The sequence below is a fragment of the Phodopus roborovskii genome, unplaced genomic scaffold, assembly GCF_943737965.1.
Source record: "Phodopus roborovskii unplaced genomic scaffold, PHOROB, whole genome shotgun sequence".
In the NCBI taxonomy this organism is placed as follows: Eukaryota; Metazoa; Chordata; class Mammalia; order Rodentia; family Cricetidae; genus Phodopus; species Phodopus roborovskii.
Genome location: NW_026125562.1, coordinates 4,011,467 through 4,027,443, shown reverse-complemented (window position 1 = coordinate 4,027,443; position 15,977 = coordinate 4,011,467).

Below are 15,977 nucleotides of genomic sequence, written 5' to 3'. Positions count from 1 at the left end.
GCCATGCAGAGCAATGAAAAGCTGGAAATGACAAAACTTCCAAGTAATAGAGGAATTTTTAAGTAAAATTTATTTTAAAAAGATGGATCATTCAAAGTGACAATGTGGGGACTTTTTAATCTGAGAGAAGGTGAGTGTCAACATAGTAAAGCATGTATAGGCGATGTTGAGCTGAAATGTCATCTTCCTGCAAATAAGCCAAAAGAGGTCACCCTTGGGATATTAATATTTTGGAGAATACACTCTTCAGAGCTTATTTTGCAAGATAAAAAATTAACTTACATTGGCTCATAACCATTTTCTAGACTGAATGTTCTAAGAAAAACCTTGGTGAGGCTTGAAGCTTTGAAATCAGGGTTTAATTTAACCTCAAAGATGTAACTAACTCTGGTGGATTCCTCTGTCCTCCAGAAAGGCGGAGGCAAAGGCAATGCCTACACAAACAGGACTAAAACATCAGAGGCTGTGTCCAGCTTCATCAGAGACTGGTGTGGACTGAGAAGGAAGCAAGAACCCACCTTAGAGGAAGAGCTAGGGAGCATTCAGCTGAGGAAGTGCCCTCAGAGCAACAGGGGTAGCAGGCAGTAGAAATTATGGACTCCAAAATAGCTGTCCAGTGCTGGGAAATTCTGTGGAGGTGTAACCTCAGACCCTTCTTCATAGGGTGTCTGAAGATCTTAGTGAGAGCATGGTAAGTTGAAGAGCAGCTGTGATTTATTTGTCCTACTATCTCAAGTACTTTTCTATTGTTGTGCTTAGTTTTAGGATTCATGACCAAAGCAATTTATAGAAGAATTTATTGGGGCTTACAGTGTCATAGGCTGAGCCCATGACCATATACTGGGGAGCATGGCAGCAGACAGGCAGGCATGATGCTGGAGCAGTAACAGAGCTTACATCTTTACCTGCAAGTAGGAGGCAGAGAGCCAACTGGGAGTAGGAGAGGCTTTTTAAACCCCAAAACCCATCCTTGTGACATACTTCCTTCAACAAGACCACACCTCCCAATCCTTCCAAATAGTTCCACCATCTAGGAACCAAGCATTCAAGTATATGGGCTGGGGGGGGCATTAGCATTCAAACCATCACATCACTCATATTCTAGATGCTTGGGATAACAAGATGTGTTGCCTATGTATGTGCTCAAATGCCTGGATTTAAATTCTTGCTCTACCTCTTATCAACTGTATAACTTCAAGCAAGTCAGTTAGTCTTACTATGACTCAGTTTCCCTTCAGGAACAACTTGGGTCAACGCTATTACCTATTTTATCTTGCTTCTGGGAGGATAGGATGTCTGGAACTCTTGTTACCTTTGAGTTCTTATCATTGTTTCACACCCAGCAGAGTGCCCAGGAACACAGCTTGGGTTAGATCAGATCTGTCAGGAATTTATAACTGAGTATTACTGAAACAGTTGAGGCTTTTTTGTTTCGTGTGTGTGTGTGTGTGTGTGTGTATTGTGGTAAATAAGGATCAGGATAAACAAATAGGCCGAATAGATGTTTATTCAGGGAGAAATAACTTACAACCTAGACAGATGAACACCAGGAAATTCAACCCGATCCTCTCCTGTCCGAGTCACGCCAGAAAGAGAGAGCACCTTTCTGGCCCCCTCCGACTTCCTTCCTCAGGTCACCTCCGGATGTGTGTGTGTGTGTGTGTGTGTGTGTGTGCCACTATGTCTGGCTTAATCTAGGCATTCTTTATTTTTTTAAAGATTTACTTATTATGTATACAGTTTTCGGCCTGCACACCAGAAGAGGGCACCATATCTTATTATACATGGTTGTGAGCCACCATGTGGTTGCTAGGAATTGAACTCAGAACCTCTAGAGAGCAGCTAGTGCTCTTAACCTCTGAGCCATCTCTCTAGCCTACAGTTGAAGTTTTATTCAGACTCTAAACTTGGGAGAAGGGAAAAGGAGGGTCTTTAAGACATTCATATTGGAGATGCTGGGGTGCATCCTTAGTCTGCAAGTCTCTTATGGCTTCCTGGCCTGGCCAGTGTCTCCCTTTGCCAGAAGTCTAACAATAGACCCTGTCAGGGACACTTCCTCTTGAATTGGTTCTAGTGAAGCAGGTCTGTTCTCAGATAGAGTTATGAGACCATTGGGTACTGGTCTGTGGGGTTTCATGGACCCCACTGTGTGGGAGGTATATTCAGAAACGCATTCAAGAATTTAGGAAGTGGCTAGTGCTTTTTGTCCCCTTCCCAGGCTTGCCCACTGGCTGAGGGTGGGTAGTGTCAAAATTAAACCCTGATGTGCTTGCATTTTTCCTGGGAACAACCAGAAACTTGGCTGTCTGGGTGGTGGATGGGCTAGCAAATGTACAGACTGAGTGAAGGGGCCTGAAGGGGATTGAGAAGTGTCTCCTGGGCATTTTTAGGAAGCTCTGCTGTATAATGTTCTTTGTAACTTCCTCCTCCATGTTCCCAAGAGAGTCCCACTAAAGATTGTCATTTATTTTAAGATATCTTTTGGAAGTCAGATTCAGATTTTTTTGGAATGTTGTGCTATGTGGAATGTTATGATCCTCAATGCAGACACAAAAGTAATCCATGGGCATAGGGTTGTTTATTCCCTTAATAACTTAATTTTTTTACTTTGTGTGTATGAGTGTTTTGACTGCATGTGTGGAAGCACACTGTGTGTGCCTAGTGCCTGAAGCACATGTGTGTGTGGGTGGATGGGGTGAGGGGGGTGAAGTGTGTCATGGCTCTTGTGTAGAAAGAGGTCAGAAGACAACTTTGTGGAGTTGATTCTCTCTATCTTTCTGTAAGTTCCTGGGATGGTCGTTAGGCTTATATGACAAGAATTTTTACCTGCTGAGCATCACACTTGCTTCTTCTGTAATAATAATTTTGTAAATGCTTCCCTGAATTGAGGGGCCACAGTAAGAGATGGGGATATAGAGATGGTTAAGGTACAGCCCCACCCTCATGTTGTTCATAATGTACTAGAGACACAGGCAAATGCAACCAAAAAGGGAAATCCATGTACAATGATCACTGTGGTAGACTGAAGGCCATAAGAAAGTCTAGGTCCTAGTCCCTGGAGCCTGAGAATATCATACCCTGTGAATACTAAATATAATCTCTTCAGACTTTGTAAAGGGGAAATTTGACCTCAAAGAGAAAATGATGTGATTAAAGCAATTGGAATGGTGCACATTAAAGAAGTGGAAAAGGCTTCACAACCAAGGATTCTGTAAGCTTCTAGAAATGATAACAGACAAAGAAACATTCTCCCAACAGCCTCCACAGACTAACCATCCCTAGACACCTTGATTTTTTTCCAGTGAGACTTTTGGCTCCCAGAACTATAGTAGTATTAAGCCACGACTTTTGTAATATTTTGTGACAGTAGCCATAGTGAATAAGGGCATAGAATGGAATGGGTACTCCAGCAAGCACAGTGTAGGGAGATGTCATACATTGTAGGCAGCTTCCCGGAGGGAGTTCAGAGAGTGATGCCATTAACTCTTTCAATAAAAGAGGCTGTTGCAGAAAGGGAACTGAAGCATTGTGCAAGTTCACACATCTATCTTCACTGAGCCAACATTTTTGAACATCTGTTCTAAATTAGGTCCTGCGTTCGGTTTACTAGGATTTGAAGACAATGAAGGAGAAGCTCATGTCTTCAAGGAACTGGCTGTCAAGTTGGGAGGCTTATTGTCAGTTAAATTCTCTGGGTTCAAGTCCCTCTATGTCAGTTATAAAAATAGGTGGTTCATTGGATGTAATGAGAATCAAGAGGTAACATACACAGGAAATGGTTTTACAACTGTAAAGCATTATAAAAGTGAAAAGTATTATAAAAATTAGGTATGAGAAAAAATAAGACTTGCATTCAATAGCTTCAAGGCACACGAGAAAGCAATAAATAATACAAGATCCCTGGGGGTAACAAAAGTGACAGATGAGACCAGCTTCAGCCAGGGGCATCAGGAATGCTTCCTAAAGTCATGATTTAGCAGGCCAAGGAGAGGTATAAGCAAGTGGAGAGAGCCTGAGGAAGGGCAAGTGTCAGGAGCTGTCTTTGTGGGGCTGCAATCAGAGCCAGCCGAGTCGGCCCCAAGTCCGTACCTGAGTGGAGGAGTGTGGATGAGGGAAAGGCTAGCTATAGACGATAAAGACAGAGAGACAGAATAAAGGTCAGGAGGGCAGATCAGTCAATACTGAAATGCCACGAGTTTATTTTTCACCACTCTTATATACCATAACCAAAAAGAGGAACACAGTATCATGTATATGGAACAAACAGACTTTTGTTACTTATTCTAAGGGTTCACATCTTAGCTCCAACTTCTTGTTCCCTAGCCTTGAGGTCAGGAGTAGCCACACCTCAGATTCAGGTCTGTTGTTATTTAGACTAAGACAGTTGAAACATCCTTCTGTAGCCACACCTTTGATCTTTAGGCCTTGTGACTTGCTTTGAACTCTCTGCCTTGTGCCAAGATGGAGTGTAGCCATCTTTATGGGTACCCACAGGCAAGAGAGAATCATCAAGGAAATGTGAGTGTGATTTGAAGGGAGACAGGACCCATGGGAAATTGCCTGCCACTTTCATGGGTAACCTTGAACCCATGGAGATGAGGAGTAACATCTCATGGTATGAAGTGGTATAAAGGCTTGCATCTTCATTCTTCACCCTCAGATTTTCCTTGATTTCCCAGTTTCTGTCATGACCCTCCCCCAAAGTGTGCCCTGGCTGGTGATTCCCATCATCAGTCTTTAACACCAGGCTGGAATTAATAACTGAACTTCAGCTTCCATCCCCTAAATATCCTGCTTTACTTAAGAAAATAGTTTATTTGTTGTTGTTTTCATGAGAAAATTGCTCATTATCAGGCCACGTGAAAGATGAAGAGAATAGTTGTTGGGAAGACAGGGCTATCATTTTGAGCCCCAAAGTCAAATGCTGTTTAAACTATGTTCTATTTGATCTCTGCTAATATTGCCATATCATGTTATATTATGTTGAGAAGTTGCTGGAGAATGTTTTTACTGGAACAAAATGCTCTGTTCAGAGTTTGGTTTCTGGTCAAAGAAAGAAAGAAAGAAAGGGTTGATCTGAAAGTTGTATTCCCCTTCTCCAAGGTCCTAGGAGGTCACTGAGTATCTTCTTTGTACCATATGTGCTGGGTCGGGGCAGCCCCTGTGCATGGTGCAGTCTAGGGAGTGCTGGGGGTTCAGGTGAAGTCCTTTCACCTTGACACTTGAACTTGGAAATTAAAGGTAATGCTTTTTAGGGAAAATTGTAAACCCCACTTTTAAAGGCAAGGTTTAACTGAGTCCCCCAGACCCAAGATAAATGATAAATAGGTGTGTAATAGGGAAGCACTTATACAGATAAGAGCAATTAACCCCTGTGTTCTTCCTGCTCCAGAAGGTGCAGTCTCTGCCCTTTTGGTGCTCTCCACAACCCAACCTCTACCTTATACTGGGTCCCATCTGCACCTGAGACCACACTCAAAGGGTGTGGCCACCACTACAAGTTCGCTAGCAAGGCAAGAAGCCACTGCACCACTGATCTCCTCCTTTTTGCATTCTTCCTGACCATTGGCTAAAAGCTAGCTTCCTCATCCTCCTCTTCCCTTCCTGCTCTCCCATCTGCCTCCCTCTCCTGTTTCCCTCCTCCTGCTCCTCTGGTCCCTCTCATCCTCCCTTCCTTCTTTCGTCATTCTTCCCTATTTCCCCTTCTATACCCTTCTCTATGACAGAGCCAATCTTTTATTTTCTATTCCCAAGAATAGTTAAAATTTCAAATACTTTTCTTCCATTTTCATATTAAATTGTACAAGAAATGCAAATATTTTGAAAAACAAGCAATAGTAATATAACCAGCAAGTACTTACATAGCATCATCCACACACACCCTCCCATTTAAAGAAATTGTGGAAACAAGTATAATATGAGGTTAAGTGACTTAAAGTCCCTTTGGTCAGATTTTGTAGCCTAGGTTTTGATTCAAAAGGTATGGTCCTCAAAATTGGTCATCATCTCTCTTCCACTCCTCAAATATGCATGATTTCTTTCTGAAAGCTTTCTCCATATCTGTTTCACACTAATGGATAGAAACAGTCATGGTCACATGTCCATGGAATGCTCCTTTGGCCCATCTCCTACATGGAAGCCCAGTATGTAATCATGGATTAGTCTATTATTAGCTTAGAGAAGCACAGGCAGATAAGAACAGAAGGACAGCTCATAATTATTATAACTAACATTAAGTAAAATTTTACATACATTGTATTAATTATGTGAAAACACTAATAAACTAATACAGTAAGGAAATACAAGAGTTGATTGACATTAATTCTTTCTGAATTGTGGAGTTAAGAGTTTCTTTTACTAGACTAGGAATATAGCCTAGTAGAAGGAGGCTTGTGTAGCACATACACACAAGGTCCCATGTTTGAATGTCAAGACTGAAAAGAAAGGAAGGGAGGGAGGGAGGGAGGGGAGGAGAGAGGGAGGGGAGAAGGAAGAAAGAAAGGAAGGAAGATTGATTTTGTTTGTTTTGTTTTGTTTTTTCAAGACAGGGTTTCTCTGTATTGCTTTGGAGCCTGTCCTAGAATTAGCTCTGTAGATCAGGCTGGCCTCAAGCTCACAGAGATCTGCCTGCCTCTGCCTCTTGAGTGCTGGGATTAAAGGCGTGCGCCACCAACACCCGGCTCAGAGATTAATTTTTTAATTAATGATTTTCTTTGTGTTCCTATTCTATGCATCTATAATCACCTTTAGAGACAAAATCAAGCATCCCTTTAAAGAATCTGGCTGATGGAAAGTTAGTCCTGAGGCATCTGAAGTTCCCTTAGAGGCTGAGTTGTTTGAGTAGAATTTGTGAATGAGACTTTGTTGCTGCTTGAATGGTGTGTAAGTAGTGACATACCTTTAAAGATGTTTTTGGGTAAGGAACAAAAGTCTCTTTTCCTGAGTCTAGTTCCAAGTTATTATGATAAAGCTTGAAGGGAACCTTACATGGATTCCGTGGCAGATTGCATGGCAGGCGAGGATGACTGAGGCAAAGGGACAAACATGTCAGGCAGTCAGGTGACAAGGGCAGGCCAGCATAATGCCTGAATCCTCACACAAGGATTCTTGGACTTTGGAAGAAGTAGTTCCAGGAGAGATTATTTATGACATTAAAACTGAATCTTTTCTTGATCAGTAATTGGTATTTCCTGTATGTAGGGCATCGATCTAGGTTAACTTAGAGCAAGAAGAAGATAAAGGTTGAAATCAGAATTGTAAATCTCAATGCTTCCTCTCTGCAGGTCAGACCAGAAGGCTGAGCCTGCTGTCCTGATAGAGCAGTGGTTCTCAACCTTCCTAATGCTGAAGTTCCAAATGTTGTGGTGACCCCAATCATAAAGTTATAGTCATTGCAACCTCATAACTGTAATTTTGCTAATGTTATGAACTGTAAATATCTGTGTTTTCCAATGGTCTTAGGTGACCCCTGAAAGGGTTGTTTGACCCTTAAAAGGATTAGAACCCACAAGTTGAGAACTGCTGTGATAGAGGGGCCTTGTGCATGCCCCTGTGGTAGGCTGCTGCACTGGGCTGCCTCATATTGCCCCAGGTCCTTGCTGCTGTAATGTTGATGTTTCTGTGACTGTGTGTGATGCCTCTTGATATGTTATTTGAAGGAGAATCTGGAACAGCAAGACTGAGCTTTCTGAAGAGTCAAGTCCTTAGGCCATACTTTTGTGCCATTGGGTCTGCTCTTCTGTCCTTTCTTATTTCTTATTTTATATTTTTCTCGTGTGTGTGTGTGTGTGTGTGTGTGTGCACACGTGCGCGTGTGCGCGTGCGTGTTTGTGTGTGTGTAGGCATGTGAGCATGAAGGTGTAGATATATGTATGTGGAGGCTCCAGGCTGATGCTGAGAATTTTTTCTCAATTGCTTTCTACCTTATTCATTGCAGAAGGATTTCTGAGTTGAACCCACAGTTTGATAATATGGCTAGTATGACCATGCAGCTTCCTCTGAGGATCTCCCATTTCTACCAAACTGGGATCTCAGGTGGGTCTCCACACTGATCTAGCATTTATGTGGATTCTAGTGATTTGAACTCCAGTCCTCATACTTGTGGGGTAAACACTTTAACCACTGAGCCATCTCCCCAGTCCTCTTCTGGTTTTTCTGATGAACTGTCTCCACTCCTACTCGTGCTTTTCTATGACCAAAATGGCCATTCAGGGGAATCAAGCAACCAGTCACTAACCAGAAATTGACTCGCAATTTGTTCTATTGTTACACTGCTTAGTATTGCTTAAAATCTCACCTCAAGGGTACATTTTGTGGTCCTGTAGATGACTTCAAAAAACTCATAACCTCACTCACAGAAACAGAGATTTTACAAAATATCTTTGATGATTATGAAAGTAATGACAATGTATTATTGCAAGTTGGAAAACATGGAAAGAATGAAGAAAAATCACCCACAATTCTAAATTTTGGTAATTGTCCCCACTAAGACAATTGTTTTCCCTTGAAATTGTAGTTTTTTTCTATGTGCATTTTAACAAACAACTAAGATGGTACTGCTTGACATGGAACTCACCAGGGTGGATTTTTGTACAAATGTCAACCCTCCTGCCTGATAGGTGTAAACCATCATGCTCAGCTTCCATGTGTAAGTACACAGGACACTCATGTATTTGTGAGTGTGTGTATGTGTGTGTGTGTGAGTGCACGTGTGTGTGGAAGTCTCAGGCAACTTTGTGGAGTTTGCTCTCTCCTTCCATTTTCACATGGGTTTCTGGGATCAAACTCTGCTACCAACTACAGCAAGTACCTTTAATAACCCAGCCTTCTCACCAGCCCCATATGCATTGTTGATTCCCACGCTTTCCTTAACATTGTAAGCATTTTGTCCCTCGTGTCACTCAATATTCTTTGAAAACTCTTATCAGTAATGACTGCATAAAATTCCTATGTAATGATGAACCAGTCTTATATAACAGCTCTTCCAGCATCAGACATTTAAGCTGTTTCCTAGTTAGAAAGATTTAAACATCATGGGCAGGGGAAGAGCCAGTCTTCACATACTGCAGACCAGAGGACCGACAGCATCTGTGAAATGTTCTGGTAAGCAAAATGAATATAAACATGCTTGAGTCTTTAAATCCAATTTCCAATTAGTATAATAGGAAATGCAGGTAGCAGAAAAACATGTTAGTGACACTACGGAGCTGCAGACTCTTGGAGACTCTCCAAAAGAAACAATATATTTTTGTTTTCCTTTGTTTGGCAAATACACTATCAGGGACAAAGAAACAGATAAAACCTTTGAATGAAGAGACATTTGAGAGGCTCCAGTCACTTGTGGCATATGAATAATATTTAGGCTCACACTTAAACTCTTAATGTTTTCAGGAAACTGAAATACTTAGAAATTTGGTTATTACACTAATGCATTGTTAGTCTCCTTAAAAGTGATCAGAGCATTGTGTGTATACTTTTCTAGAAGAATATCTTTTAAAGGCAAATACCATAAAGTTTCGTTCAAATGGATTTATTCAGGATCAAAATATAATTGACAAGACACAGAGGCTTGTTCATGGGAAAAGGCTCCATCATGACTGGCCACAAACTGAAGGCAAGTAATGTGTACATGAAGGTTTACTTTGCTCTCTTTTTACTTTGCTATAGGTTTGTTGTTGTCCATAATTGAAAGTTAGAAAAAGGATGAAACAAATAGGAAGTCTGCATCTGTGGGGCCAGGTGCTGATGTGCTCTGTGGGAAAGGATCCCTGAATAAGACAGAACTCATCTAAGTCCCAGCTCTCACAGTTACTAATGTCCCTGGGCTGCTTAACCTCTGAACCTCAGTCTTCATTCACTTCTCTTTTTCTTTTCTGGTGTGCATGAGTCTTCGTGTGTGTGCGCGTGCACACGCTCATGCGCACCTGCATGTGTGTGCATGTATGTACAGTAACCAGAGGAGGGCATTGAATATCCTTCTATGTCATTTTGCCTTATTCCCTTAATCCGGTTTCTCACTGAAACTGGACTTTGCTGTTATAGCTAGACTGTCTTGTCAGAAAGCCCCAGCTATCCTTCAGTCTCTGCTTCCCATAGCGCTTGGGTTTCAGGCAAAAGGACAGACATGCCTGGCTTTTTACATGTGTGCTGGGGATGCAAACTCGGGTCCTCATGATTGTGTAGTAAGCACTCTTACCCACTAGGCCATCTCCCTGCTGCCCCAAGTCCTCACATGGTTGTCAGGCCCCACACAGTTGCTGTGAGGAGGAAACATAATGCTATCTGGAAAAGCACTAAGGAAACTGAGAGAACTAGGGTATTTTAGGGCATGCGTGGAGGATGTGGTAAGGTGGGATAAACATATGCACCCCACCTCTTTCTCCCTTAGGTTTAGCTCCATCCCCTCCCTATCCATCCTGAAACTCACTTTGAAGACCAGGGTGACTTTGAACTCTGGGCTCCACCTGCCTCTGCACCACCACACCTAGCTGGCCCCTCAGCTGTTACAGATCACTAGAGAGTGAAGTTTTCACAGAAAAGCTACTCTGCCACATGCTTTTGTTCCTTGGTCATCTCTTTCACTTTCTATTTATGAGTTGTTTTACTTAGTGGTTACTATGAGGTCTCCGGAAATCCATATATTCAGAAAAGAGCTCCAGCTGAATTTCTGGCAGTTACTCTTAGCACTTTACAACAATCCAGTTCAGTCCAAATTCATACCCACTGCTTTTTGCTAGTATACAAAAACTTTGCTCTCGTATAGGTCCTCTCCCCCAGGATTTTCTTTTTAAGTTAAATAAGAAAATTGTACTATGTATTTTGTGTTTACCCTTGTCGTAACCCTTACTGACTCTTTTATATTTTCATATGGTTTTAATTTACTATTTAGTGTATTTTCATTTGCTCCTGCAAGACTCCCTTGGTATTTCTTATAGACCAGATTGTCTTAGTTATAAACTCTCTCAGTTTTTGAAAATGTCTTAATTTGTTCAGTTTGAAGGCTAATTTTTCTGGGCATAGAGTTCTTGGTTGACAGTTTGTTGTGTTTTTTCCCCCTTTTTAGAGTTCCAAATATGCTATCTCGATATCTTCTGGCCTCTGTGGTTTAAGAAAATCAGCGTTAATCTTATCAAGGATTTTGGCACTGTATGAGTCTTTTTATTTTGTTAGGAGTCTGTCTTTCTAAAGTTATGGTGTTTCTAGCTCTGGATCTCTTTGAGTTTATCCTCCTTAGAGAGTATGCTGAGCTTATACGTGTAGTGTAGATTCAAATCTTTATTCACATTGAGCAAGTTCTCAAATATTTAAAAAATACTGTTTTCTGCCCTTTCTCTTCTGTTCTTAGAGTCCCATCATGAAGGTGTTGGGATTCTGGGCCATATTCCATTGGTCTTGTGGCTTTGTTCATTTTTTTTTTTTTTTTTTTTTTTTTTTTTTTTTGGTCATTCCTTATTTCTGTTCTTCAGACTGGATGAATTTAGCCGACTTACCTTCAAGTTCACTGATTCTTTCTTCTGGCTGTCCATCTGCTGTCGAGACCCTAGGGCAAAATTTTTATTTTAATTGTCGTGCTCTTTTTCAATCCCATAATTTCTATTTTTTTAAATTCTTATCCTTACTGATATTCTTTATTTGACAAGACACAATACTCATGTTTTCCTTTAGTCTTCTAACACATTTGAAGTGCTGATTTAAAGTTTTGTTTAGTAAGGCCATTCCCACTTCCTTGGGACCAGTTTCAACTGTTGGCTTTTGCTCCCGTGTATAGAAATATTTTTTTGTGCTGTTGAAAACTAGACTTTTCTCCTTTTTTAACATTTTTTTAAAATGTGTGTGCACACAGATATTCATGTGCCAAAGTGCTAATATGGAGGTCAGAGGATAACATCTATAAGTTGGTTCTCTTGTCCCACCATGAGGGTGTCCCAAGAATGGAATTAAGATTCTTAGGCCTGGAAGCAAGTACCAACTCACCAGCCTCCAAACTAGACACCCAATATAATGGAGGAAACCAAGGTTTGTTGTTATTGCTGCTGTATAAAATACTCTAATCATAGCACAGGACTTGCGCTAACAGCCTTCAAGCCCAAAGTTCTTCAGAGAAAACTTCCTGTGTCTTGTGTGGAACTCATCTTAGGAAAGCCAATGGTTTGAGACCCCAGTACATTTTGATAATGAGATAATGATGCCTTTTAAGGGTCTCCAAATATCAAAACCTTCTCTGGAGACCTGGTTGGGAAGACTGAAACAAATTTCTAGCATCTTAATATGAGAAGGTAATGAATGATCAGATAAAACAAGAATTATGGCAAAACTTGCTGCAAGCTGAAGTGATCAGTGCTCAGCTGTTGCCTGGGACAATAATTAGCTAGGAGCATGAGAGGTGCCTGTGGTAGATAAGGAGAAAATATATGGTTCACAAAAGCTCCAGAAGAAGCCAGGAAGAGGGACTGATGGTCAAGAGAGATCTCTCTCAGGAAGTAGCACACCATCTAGAAGGCTCCTATTCCTTTCCTGGCAAATTTAGGGTTGGCAGTAAGGGGAAGAGAGCAAGGGTGTGTCATAGGTTTCCCCTGCTATTTCCAGAATGTACAATTCATCTCAGAGGAACATAAAGACAATACTAAGGCCCTGGGGACCCTCCAACCCTACCAAAGGGTTCCATGCTATTCATTTGTGCAAGAAGCACCGTGAAATGGCTACTTCCATGCAATGTTCTGACAAGAGTGTTGGCTTTGTCACTTAACCACTGTGGTGAGTTGGCTAAGTTATTAAGATTCTCTGAGCTTTAGTTTCTATATTTATCAAAGAGGATGTTAGCATTTGGCTTGCAGGACTGTAGTAGGGGATGGGATTGTGTTTTTAGAGTGCATCACACATACCTGGCAATTGGTAAGTACTTTTCTGGTTCATCTTGTTGGCAGCCTTAGAAAAGGAGGAAGAATAAACCCCTTCCTCACTGCATGTAACCTTTCTCTACAGATTTCTCCATCTTCATCTTCCTGAGAGCTTGGCTTAGGGTCCTTATTATAAGTTGTCATAGCACCTCTATCTTCCTACCTCCATTTATATTTAATGACTAGAGACTTAGCTGTATGACTTCTTGATTAATCCCCGTCTCTTGGAATGACTCTTAAAAAACACATGCCTTTTAAAAACTCTTCTTATATATACTTAAAATTTTAAATTACATCTCCTCTCTCTCCCTTTCTCTCCCTCTCTCTCTCTCTCTCTCTCTGTGTGTGTGTGTGTGTGTGTGTGTGTGTGTGTGTGTGTGTGTGTGTAAGAGAGAGAACACATGTGTAGGTTCAAGGATGACGTACAGGAGTTGGTTCCCAGGAATCCAATGCAGACTGTCATGTTTGGCAGAAAGTGGCTTTTCCCACTGAACTATCTCACTAACCACCATCTTAGCTTTCTTTATATTTCCATTTTTTCCCTTAAAAGGAGTAAGTTGTGTATAGCTGGATTAAGTGCTTTGCAGGCTAGAAAAACTGATAGAAGCAACTTGTTCATCACTATCCACTTCATCTCACCTTCCCCTTCCCTCTTCTTGCTATTTCCAGCAAGGATGCTTGAGGATGCTCTTTTCTGCAGCATCAGGTTTTCCTTTAGCTTGGTCTGTAGCATTATTCTCTGTGCTTTTTAGTTCATCCCAGCAGCCATCTGTTCAGAAGGTTGCTTGTCACCTGAGGCAGAGTTCTTCCACATTTCTCCATCTCTTTGCAGCATCATCGCCAATAGATGGGCTGGGATGTCCTTTTATTTCAGAGTTGGACTCAGAATAGAAAAAGAAGGCTGGAGGAGGAGGCTTCTTAAATATATTTGGATCCTTAAACTTTTTCTTCGTTCAGTCTGGAGTCCAAATCCAGGGCCTTGTGCATGCAAGGCAGGTACTTTACCACTGACCTACAACCTTAGCCTGCCCATGTACGAGGGATATAGGTCCCCAATCTCTTCCCTCCCTTCCTCCCTCCGTTCTTCTTTTCTCCTTCTCCTTCCTTTCTCCTTCCCATCCTCCCTTTCTCCCTCCTCCTCTTTCTTTCCTTTTGCTCTTCAACGTTTTGAACTCACTAATGTAGCATAGGCTGGTGTTGAACTTGTGATCCTCCTGGCTCAGGTTTCCCAGTGCCAGGATTACAAATATGTATCACCATGCCAAGAGACAAGTTTTCATGTCTCTTTCCCAATGACCATTGCTATGTCTTCAGATTTTACCTCTCTTTAGAGGACATGGCTTGCCCTTTGGTGACAAAAGCATGGGGTGTTTCTTCTTGCACTCCCTTTGGCAACTTTGCATTATGACATTTTGTCCTTGCTTTATAGGGTCCTTTGTATTTGTTGCTGCTTCCTTGAGAAGGCACAGGGCCCACTCTTCACTTGCAGCGCAGTCTCCAGGAAACTCAGTGTACTGCAGCGGCTGTCCTCTATAACCTCTTCTGACTTCCAGCTACCTACCGGTCATGAAACTGAGAGTCTGGGCTCTAGACAGAGCCATGGGGGTCAGCCTGTAGGATTCTCTGTGGTCTGTGGCATCTGAGTGGGGAGAGCCAGCCATTCTATGTTCAGTCGCTGGCATGAACTACTCTGCTCCCTCAGCAGTTCCAGCATCCAGGACAGCAGAGTCTGGTCATCCCCTACCCCCAAGAAAGTGAAAAGGAAAAACCAAGGAACAAATGTGCTGTACAGGCACAGGGGCCTGCCCTCTGGACATAGGGACTTTCCTCCAGAGCTGCATAGTCACTGCCCACCACCACTGACTCCAGAACCTGTGTAAGGGGTAATGGGACCCCACGGGTGTCCCCTTTACTCCCTTACTAAGGCTCACAGTCTACCAGAAGTTAACCTCAGGTTTCTTCCTAGTTGCTTCTGATTCACTTTCCTGTGTCTGGCCGGATAGAGGTTTAGAGGTTTGGCTGGGCCCTGCTACAGGAACTTTTTAAGCCAGAGTTCCAGAGTTCCTGACCCTGCCTGTGACACAGCAATAGCCACAATGAAGGACATCCTACCCTCTAGCGTTCTACTTGGTCCCACCCTTTAGTCATAAATCTTTACTTACACAATATAAGACTACTCATCTCCATTGGTAGAGCCCCAGATCTGCAACCTAGCTGGGTGAACAGCCCAGCCCTGACGCCCCAGCATGTGGCCAGAGGGTCACACTTAAATCAGAGGTGTCTTAACAATTCTGGCACCTGCTACCTGAGCCTCACCCTAAGATTCTGGTTGTGTTGGTATAGGGCAGGGTTTGGGTATCAGGATTTTGAAAACAACCCAGATGAGTCTGTATTGAGGCAGGGTTGGACACCTCTCACCTGAAACTTTGTCCATTGCCCTGCCAGTGACAGGAAGACCCCTGCTGTTTCAGTTTTGTCAAGTGGGTGGGTATTTGTGCCCACTAGGAATTTCCCTTGCTCTGGTCTACTCTGACAGACCTCTCTCCACGGAAGTCCACATCTTTGGGTTTCCCTCCATTCCTAGGAGGAACAGGTCTAAGACTTTGCACATAAACTGTAGGTTCCTTCCCTGCTAGGCTTGTCCGTTTTCCAGCCTAGCACAGCATCTGTATACCTCAGCACCCCAGAGGACCTGCCAATTCTTTCTCCCTTGGACAGCAGGGATCAGTGGCCCAGGAGATTCCTCTTTGCAGAATCCTAGGGCCCTTGGACAGAGCCCAACCAGTCATTTTCCCAGGCTGGGCTGGGCTTGAGGTGTGGGGGTGGGCACTGGGGGTAGTGGCCAGGCCTGAGGTTTGGCTCCTTGCTGCCCTTTTCCCATTAAACAGATATGCAGATGAATGCCTTTGGACACCAATAATACAGGAGGTTTTAGTAACAAGACTGAAATCCAGAGAAAACCTTCTCTATGCACCTTGGAAAAAATCTCAGAGTGGAGGTTCACCCAGCAGCTGCTACCCTCCCCGGCTACTGTTGCCACCCACACCCCAAAGCAACTTTTCCCATGACTCACACATGGCA